The 9073-nt window shown below is 42.9% G+C and overlaps 1 pseudogene; it reads right to left on the bottom strand.

Moving 5' to 3' along the window:
- Nucleotides 1-3696: 3696 nt before the first annotated feature.
- On the bottom strand, nucleotides 3697-8695 carry LOC129677904 (NADH dehydrogenase [ubiquinone] 1 alpha subcomplex subunit 5-like; annotated as a pseudogene).
- Nucleotides 8696-9073: the final 378 nt, after the last annotated feature.

The raw sequence follows: 9073 nt of genomic DNA, 5'->3' as shown, positions 1-9073 counted from the left end.
AATGCAGAGCGACCAGACAGAAGTCTGGACCTGGGCAGCCGTGTGGACACACTTGCACACCTTCTCATCCCCAGACCCTCATGAGAGAGGAACTGACTTCCTTTTTGTCTAAGCTGTTTTATTTGGGTTTCCATTTTTTAGCAGTCATGTTATATCCTACCTACAACCCTGGGGTCCAATCTCTGACTGTGTCAGTTACTAACAAAGGCGTGTCACCACTTCTCTGAGATTCTTCATCTGAAAATGTTAGCCTGTCTCACAGAGCTTCACAAGAAATCAATACACTTGGCAACACCTGTTGCTGACCGAGTGTAGCTATTGTCGCTGTTCTAGTTAGTAACATTTAACACTGTGTCAAAAACAAGCCCAACCAACTAGAAGTATTTTTAAAGTCTTACAACTTTAATATTACACGGTAGTTGAGGATTACTTAACCTGAACAAATCTGATACAGAATGAATATCTGCATTTCTATAATCAAGTGGTCCAGAAAAGTGCAGAAATTAGCTCATTAACTGGTATCATGTGACTTAATTATGTTCAACCTCTTACAAATCAAACAGAGTGCTTTGTGTACATCAGAATTGTCCTGTATCCTTCCAACCCCAAACCCTCTATAAACCTGAGATGCCCTTCTCAAGAGGCTGTCCTGTCACTCTTCTAGGTGTCCTTCCCATACTTCACAAAGCCCTCTTAATTGAGATGATGTGGATGGTTTTCTTCTGTACAGGGACACAGTACTTCAGCTCCCTGGAACTGTCATCCAAACATTGTCCTCCAAATTCCTCCATCATCTCAAAGTTTCCCTTTTCTATTCCTTCACACAGCTAAGGTTTCACCAGAGACCTTAGGATGCGTCGTGTATTTCCTCCATATTCTACTAGAAATAGCGCAGCACATAAATATATAATATAAATGTAGGCCTGGAGAGATGACTTAGCAGTCACGAACACTGGCTACTCTTTTAGAGGCCAAAGGTTTGATTCCCAGCACCCACACGGCAGCCGCCAGTGGGTCCATAACTACAGTTCTGAGGGGCTCTGATGTCCTTTTCTGGAATCCAAGGATGTTGCATGCTCACATGATGCACAGATATACATGCAGGCAAAACATCCATACATATAAAATAAATAAATCTCCCCCAAATTTGGTATATATGTAATATATGTACATATACACATATGCCCATAACATTTTTTCTTCTTGTATTATTTATAAACTATTAATAAAATGATTATTTTTAAATCTTAATTTTTTTAGGCAAAGCAATCTATTACCAAGAAGTAAAAGCTCCACACGACAGCCCCAGGTCTTTACAAGAGTCAGCAGAAGTCCAGGTACTCTGTGAAACAGAAGTAATCAAATGCCTCCAAATATTTAATTTCCTATTCCAGGAGTGTGAACAGGTGTAATTAAAATAACACTTTTTTAATTAAGTGACCTCTCTTGACCAACCATCTGTGAATAATTCAGGTTTCCCCCTTATTATTACTGTAAAATTAAAACGAGGTCATATAAACAGGAAGATCCTCTTTAACTATCTTTAAGCACCAGCAATATATATTTTCCACCAGTTAAAATCCTTAATGATACAAAAAGTCTGTCAAGCATAACTTCCCCAATTCATTTGCCTGAAACCATCAATATTTTATCATGCACTTGCAGTTGGCTTTAATTTAACAGTCCAGGTTACTAATCAAACAAAACACCCAAGTCATTAAAAGTTAGCATGCCATTTAGAAAGTGCATTTCACGTTTATTAAAATATCTTTCATGCAGCCATTAGAAACCTAAAGTTTTAATTACAATCAGATATTTAGTTCTACTCCAGTTATGGATATGGTCCTCTCTTGCAACTGCCCTGATTAATCTTCCTGACCAAGTTCATCCATTACCTTCTGAAATTATTTTCCTCTCAACTTCTTCGGAATTCATCTTTCTACCCAGCCCACCACAAATACAGAGAATGTATTTTACAGGTGTGCAAAATAACCACCCCAAAGATAACCCGTTTAAAAGATTTCCATTTCAAATGTAATTTACCTTTCATAAAATATCTAAGAGGTGTCATTCAGCAAGGCAAATTGAAATTGAGAATTTGCTCTCTGTATCTTTATTGTCAATTTTCATTATTTCTTTTTCTTTCTAATGACGGAGAAAATTCAATGAGCATTTTCATATAATTCTCTAACAACGTCATTCAACTAAGTGTTGCTTTTGTTTGGCTTTCCTACCTGGGCTTCCACTAACATTCCATGACCAACATGTGAGATCAAATTTCATGCTAAATCTGGAACCTGTGAATTACACCACTTAAACCTTCATCAGACACAGATGTGTGCACCAAAACACATCCTACATGGGGATAGCTGTGACAGTGACTATGGGCTCACTTATATCTTAAAACTCCTGTTAGTTCCTCTGTAAAATATGCTCAGAAAAAAACAAAAACAAAACAAAAACTGCTCCAACACCAAAAGAAGAAGAAGAAGAAGAAGAAGAAGAAGAAGAAGAAGAAGAAGAAGAAGAAGAAGAAGAAGAAGAAGAGTTAGGCTAGATTAGAATGGACTGAATAATCTTCAACATTCAGTCAAGAAATGTCTCTAGGCAAACCTACTGATTTGTTTATTTTCTATGTGACTGTAACCTAACATAAATTTTCTTCAAGGATCATATTTTCCAGCTCCCCTGGCCTTCCATGTTGCTTTCACCAGTCGCTTTTTGTATGGTCTTCTGATGTCATTCACAGACTCTTCAAAGTGTTCCCACAAAGCCAACACCGCTTGCTTCACAGTCATGTTAGAGCAGAATCCCACTTCCAGCTGCAGAGCTCTCTCCAGTTGTTTGCCGCATACTCATCAGATCTCACCATCCTGTGAATCACGCATTTGATCAGACTCCGCTCTACGAAGCAGCGACTGCTAAAAGGACAGGGATACATTAGCTCATGGGTAGACTGGTTGGTAAACACAAGATGGCTTTCTCAAGACAGGGTTTCTCTGTGGGGCCCTGGCTCACAGCCATCCGCCTGCCTCTGCCTCCCAGAGTGCTGGGATTGCAGGTGTGCAACACCCTGTTCCTCTAAGACAGCTTCTTTTGTGTGTTTGTTCTCATGACAGCTAGAAGGCTAGGGTAAGCGGAGACTACTCACACTCCAGCATGGCAATCTCTGGCTGTTTTCACAAAGCCTTCTGAGGAAAAGGGAATAGAAGCTGCCTATCTTTTGTGACCTGGGCTCAGAAAGTGGCACATTTCCACTTCTACCATCTGTCAGCCAAACAATTCATGTACCCAAGACTAAAAAAACAGCAAGTAAATTTTTGCCTGGCAATAGGAAAGGCGTCCCCCACGTTAAAAAAAAAAAAAAAAAAACACTTTTTGGCCACCATTAATCTACCAAGAGTTCTGAAAGCTAAGTGTTCTGATTTTACAAATGAGTAAGCCAAAGATGGATAAGAAAAACCAGTTTGCCCCAAATCCAAACCTCCAGTAGTTTATTAGGGTAGAACCACAATTCTAACTCAATGATCCATTTGGTGATTAAAATGCTATCTTTGTCTAGAAAAGCAAAATATGTGCCCTTTCGGTCCTGTTCCTTATCAGTTACAGTTCAAGCTTCCCCCTTTCTCTTCATCCTTGCTCTCAGGTGGATTTCCTTTTTTTTAGCATAACAGAACATTTGATTTGCATCAGCCTTCAGACACTGTGATCATGCTGGCTACTCCATTTGTTGGCAGGAGGCTCTTCCACCAGTGGCTCCCGTGGCTTCCACTGCAGTTCCAGACTTATTTTCAGCCTGAAGAATCGCTTCTTCTTCACCACCCTGATGCAAACCTTCTACTTTTTTAACGTCTGGTTCCACTTTGGCCATACCCAGCTCCTGACTGGTGATCTGGTCTGAGTACTTCCTATAGGCTGCATGTTTAGGGAAGTGCTTCCAAAGATCAAGAATCTTTGTGTACAATATTGCCAGCTTCTCGTGTGCAGTGTCGCACATGGCCAATCCCGCTAGGCCAGTGGTCTTTATCAGCAAAACCACCGTGACGGCTCCCTGCAATGCATGGGCCTCTCTAGATGGACTTTTGCATGCTGTGTGTCATGAGTGTTGACAATGGAGCATAAGATCACACACTACAAGGGTCTAATAAAGGCAATTTCCAGTTCCACTCATGGAAGTGCATATGACAACCTCAGTTTGACAGGATGTCTCAGAGGCAGAAAAAAAAAGTGAAAGAAACTGCTCTTCTGGACCAACATGGGAGAACTGTTTGGGGAGGATGAAGTGACAGATCCTTGGGGAGCAAATGGACTTTGTCATCCTGAGGTGGTAGCCTCAAGAGAAGAGAAAGCTGGCTTTGGAAGAGGCAAACCCACTCTCTGTCAGGAAGGAAGCATGCTGATGGGACCTCAGACTGTGGTCCTGTGAGGAAAGATTAGGCAGGAAAGTGAGGTCCTTTAAAAATAAAGGTCTCCTCAGGAAAACCTGGTAAGAATGGGAGAAGTGAGGGCTAGAGAGATGGCTCAGTGGATAAAAGCACCAACTGCTCTTCCAGAGGACCTCAGAGGACCTGGGTTCAATTCCTAGCACGCACATGGCAGTTCACAGTTGTCTGTAACTCCAATATTTGACAGCCTCACACAGACATACATGCAGGCAAAACGCTAATGCACATAAAATAAAGATAAATAAAATATTTTAAAAAAAGAAGAAGAATGGGAGAAGCAAGACAAGTGGTGAGAGGACACCACTGAATTTCCCCCTGGGGACAAATGATCTCAAATTCTAGCCACTAAAAACAGCGTCCTGGGGCAGTGGTGGTGCATGCCTTTAGTCTCAGCACTCAGGAAGCAGATCTCTGTGAGTTCAAGGCCAGGGAGTTGCAGGACAGCCAGAGCTACACAGAGAAACCCTGGGGGGGTGGAGGATAGGGGCTGACCAACAAACAAAAACCAGAGTCCTGGTTGCTCTGAGGCAAGAATGCAGCAAGGACTTAAGTCTTCTATGTCATAATCCATTACAAGCGTGCAATGAAGGTATTGGTCCAGGGTCTATAGTCTCCACTGAGAGTTCCCCTTGGAGAGGATCTGCATCCACACTCAGTGCATGCTGGCATACTTGGTTCCATCGGGCTGTTGGCCAAAGACTGTCGACTGTCCTCTTCATTGTCAGGTACTTTGCCCCCTGCCCCCTCCCCCCCCCCCACCAAAGCATGCAACCTGTAAAAGTGATAGTCTGCAAACAATATGGAGGGCCCAGACTGTAGTGAAAGAAATTTTGGTTCCTTAAAAAGCACAGAAATATCATGGAAATATGGTTCTGTTTTAATCCTGGGTGTGGAATTCTGGGGACTCTTGAGAGGGTACATAAATGTGAGAGCCCTGAGAAAGCCTGCAGAGGCTGCTGCTTCTGCTGCTGCTGCTGCTGCTGTTGCCAGTTGCCGGTTGCTGTTGTTGTGGTTTGTCAAGTAGTCACTCACAAAGAGACAAGAAAAAGAAATTTAATAACTCTCCCCCAGAACCTCAACTTCCCAATCTGCAGAAAGTAGTCTAATAATGATGTCCCCTTTCCCCGCTATCCTTCTTTCTCTCTTACCTAGCGTTGGGGATTGGAAGGGTGGAATAAGAGTGGAGGAGAGAAAAAAACCCACAAAGTAGCAAATACTGGCTACACCAGGCTTTCATAACCTAATTATGGTATTGGCATCTCCATCACCCTTGTCATAATCTGCTGGTCAAAAGTAAGTCGCTCTGTCTATCCCACAGTCAATGAGAGGAGGTTACACCAGGGCATGATGATGAAGATCAAGGATCACATGGGGTCACTTAGAAGCTACATGCAACAAGATCCATCTCAAAGTCCTAGAGGATGGCTTTAATGCTTGCTGCAGGAGAATGCTGGAGAATTGGCTATTCCTCAGAGTTGTTCTAACTCAGGACAGGGACTAGAGCTTTCTAATCCTGTACCCAGCCTTCTGTCAAATATCAGACCAGTGGGGGACTTCCAGCAACTCGTGTACACACAGCTTCAAAGGGAAGATGTAACGACCTGAGACGGTATCAGACAGGTGGCAGCACTAGAAAACACTGGATGCCCAGCTTTCCCTGAACCCTCTGAACTATACAGATCCTCAGAGCCGAGAATCACCTGAAAGGCCACAAGTGGCTCCTCGGGGACAAAGCTGGCCCCCAGGCTTGATGATGGTTCTGAAGGACAGAAGAGGATGGGGAGACCAGTCCAAGGTGGAATCACAAGACAGGCTGGGTAGGTGACTGGGGCAAAAGGAAAGTTTGGTACCTTCCTGTGGACTTGTTATGTAGTCATGAACATGTAAATGGTGTGAGCTAATCTACCTCCCTTCGCCTTGTTCATCTACCAGATATTACAGGAGTAAATAGGGAATCACAAGCAAAACCACAGTCTAGACCAACTTAAGGAGAAGCTCAAAGAATAAATGTTAAGAAAGAGATCTGTGGGAGCTGGGAGATGGCTCAGAGGTTAGGAGCACTGGCTGCTCTTCCAGAGGTCCTGAGTTCAATTCCCAGCAACCACATGGTGGCTCACAACCATCTATAATGAGATCTGGTGCCCTCTTCTGGGTGTGCAGGTGTACATACAGACAGAACATTGTATACATAATAAATAAATAAGTCTTTAAAAAGAAAGAAAGAGATCTGTGGTTATTTCCTTCTTCTAGCCTGGCCCATTATGGCAGTATTTCAGACAAGCACTCTAACAGTGAGCTACGTCCCAACCTCAACACAAGTATTTTAGAAGCCTCATTTAGATCCCTAATGTTATGTAAGATAAACAAACAAACAAACAAACAAACAAAAACCTGCAATAACTTTAAAAAGCACTGTTGAACTGGATACAGCAAATCCTGTGCTGTTGGGCTGTAAGATCATTGTCCCAGCCTGTGCGGTGCCAAGGTTCAAATGCACATCGTAATAAGAGAGATCACTCCTCTGTCGCCTATTTCAATGGAAAATGGTCCACACTAGACATGCTGAAACCTTGCATAACATTAACATCAATTTTTCTTTTATAAGTTTCCTTATTGCATTATATTTTCTTGATTCTAGAGATTCCGACAGGGACGGTGTCTCACGCGGCCCTATAAGCCCAGCTCTGTTCTTCTCTGTGCTGGAAGATAATAACTGCTTACTATCTTCCCAGAAAGCCATCACTGTTAGAGGTCACTGTGGCACGGCCTCGTCTGTCCTTTAAGTAATGATGCTTATTTGACTTTTTCCCAGGCCCTTCATTGTCCAACGTCAGGAAAATGTGTGGCTTCCTTTTAGATCTACTCCATATTTGTCTTGCTCTCTTGGATTCTAAAACTAAATCAAATGCATAAACTTTCTGGGTGATTCGGAAGCATTACATCCTCCCTGTCATAAGTGGAAGATACGGAATGGAAAGGGATTCCACTGATGTTCTGGAATAGATGGCCTGTGTTGACACATGCCAGGCATTCTGGGTTCTCCTTAGAGCAGGGTGTCTGTGAAAGTCATTGATAGTAAAATGGCTCCATCTAGTGCTCAAGACTAGTACCAACATCTACAAGAGAAGGGTCTGGAGAAAACTGTAAATCAATACCAGTGCAAAATGACAGCTGCAGCAACTGGCAGAGCCAAAGAAATGTACTAGTAATAGGTCGATGGACTGGGGAACCACAACTCTTAGTCCATTGACTGGGACACTGGAGCAGCTAAACAAACAGAGATGGTTTCAAAAGAAAAACCGACTTTGTCCTAAATGTGATACACCCGAATAGCAGTCTGGGATGAGAAGAGAATCAAGTTAAGCACCTGCTTCATACCAGGCACTGCTCTAAGCATTTTTATACATTCTCAATTATTAATCATAGTGACAGAGTGAGGCAGGTTTCATTGTACACACAAGAAACTGGGGCCAAGAAAGACTCACCCTAGGGTTACAGGTCTGACCTAAGCACGTCTCCCAAAGGAGACGCACAGAGACCATGTCAATCCCAACTCATTGATTGCCACAGGGAAGACCGGGAAGGCCTGCCTATCCTGTAAAACACAGCTATGGAAAGATACCCAAAATGGACTTTGCAACTTCTGAGACATAAAAGGACTCAGTGGCAAACACAATTCTTGAAGTTCCACTTGAATATTCTCTTTTTTCTTGCCGTGATTGTTGTCTGCCTTTACATCAGGCATTCCTTGGAAGCTCCAGCTACCGTCTTGACACGCCACAGTAGTGATAGATTAACAGTGACCACTGACTGCATCAAGAGCAGTGAAAGTTCCTTCTTTACACTACCTTCCTTTGCTGTGATAAAGTTCAAGACTTTGACACAGAAGACTCCAAAGAGAGAAGCCTGCCTCACAGGAAAGAACACACACACACACACACACACACACACACACACTACCAGGATTAATCCCATTTCAGACTTGGGCTGGCCACTGTCACTTGGCCAGTGCACTCCCTCCATTAACTACCCAGCACACATCGTAGAAGAGAAAGAACACAGAATACAGAGAAGAGGTGCTCACTCTCCTAAACATTACGATTCTATCAGTTACTCTTCTCACAGCTGTGACAAAAGGCCTGACATAAGCAGCTCAAGGAAGGGTAGATACAGGCTCGTAGGCGGGGGCTGTAGTCCTTGTGGTCCACCATGGTGGGAAAGGTTTGATAGCGGGAGAGTGGGAGCCACATGGTGTTCAAGCAGGAAGAGGTGAATGATGGTTCCATTCGCTCTCCCTTTAATTCAGTCCAGGGCCCCGGCCATGCAACCGTGCTGCCCACACTCACTGAGTCTCAAACCACTGTCAGACCTGTTTAGAAACTGGTTCACAACACACCCAGATGCCTGTCTCCTAGGAAATCATCAATCTTACCACACTGGCAAGATTAAACATCACAAAGAGTTTTCATGCAAAGAAGAGAACTGAGACGGCACTACATTTTCACACATGCGAGTTAGGTTTAACTCGGTGGCTTAATCTATTATGTAAATAAATCGATGAGTTAATCAGAGAAACAAATAAGTTTTTGTTTGTCTGGTTTTTTTTTGTTTTTTTTTTGTTTTTTTTT

The sequence above is a fragment of the Psammomys obesus genome, unplaced genomic scaffold (genome assembly GCF_907164565.1).
Source record: "Psammomys obesus unplaced genomic scaffold, mPsaObe1.curated_primary_1811, whole genome shotgun sequence".
In the NCBI taxonomy this organism is placed as follows: domain Eukaryota; kingdom Metazoa; phylum Chordata; class Mammalia; order Rodentia; family Muridae; genus Psammomys; species Psammomys obesus.
The sequence above is the reverse complement of the archived record's forward strand: the minus strand, read 5'-3'. Positions and strand labels throughout refer to the sequence as shown.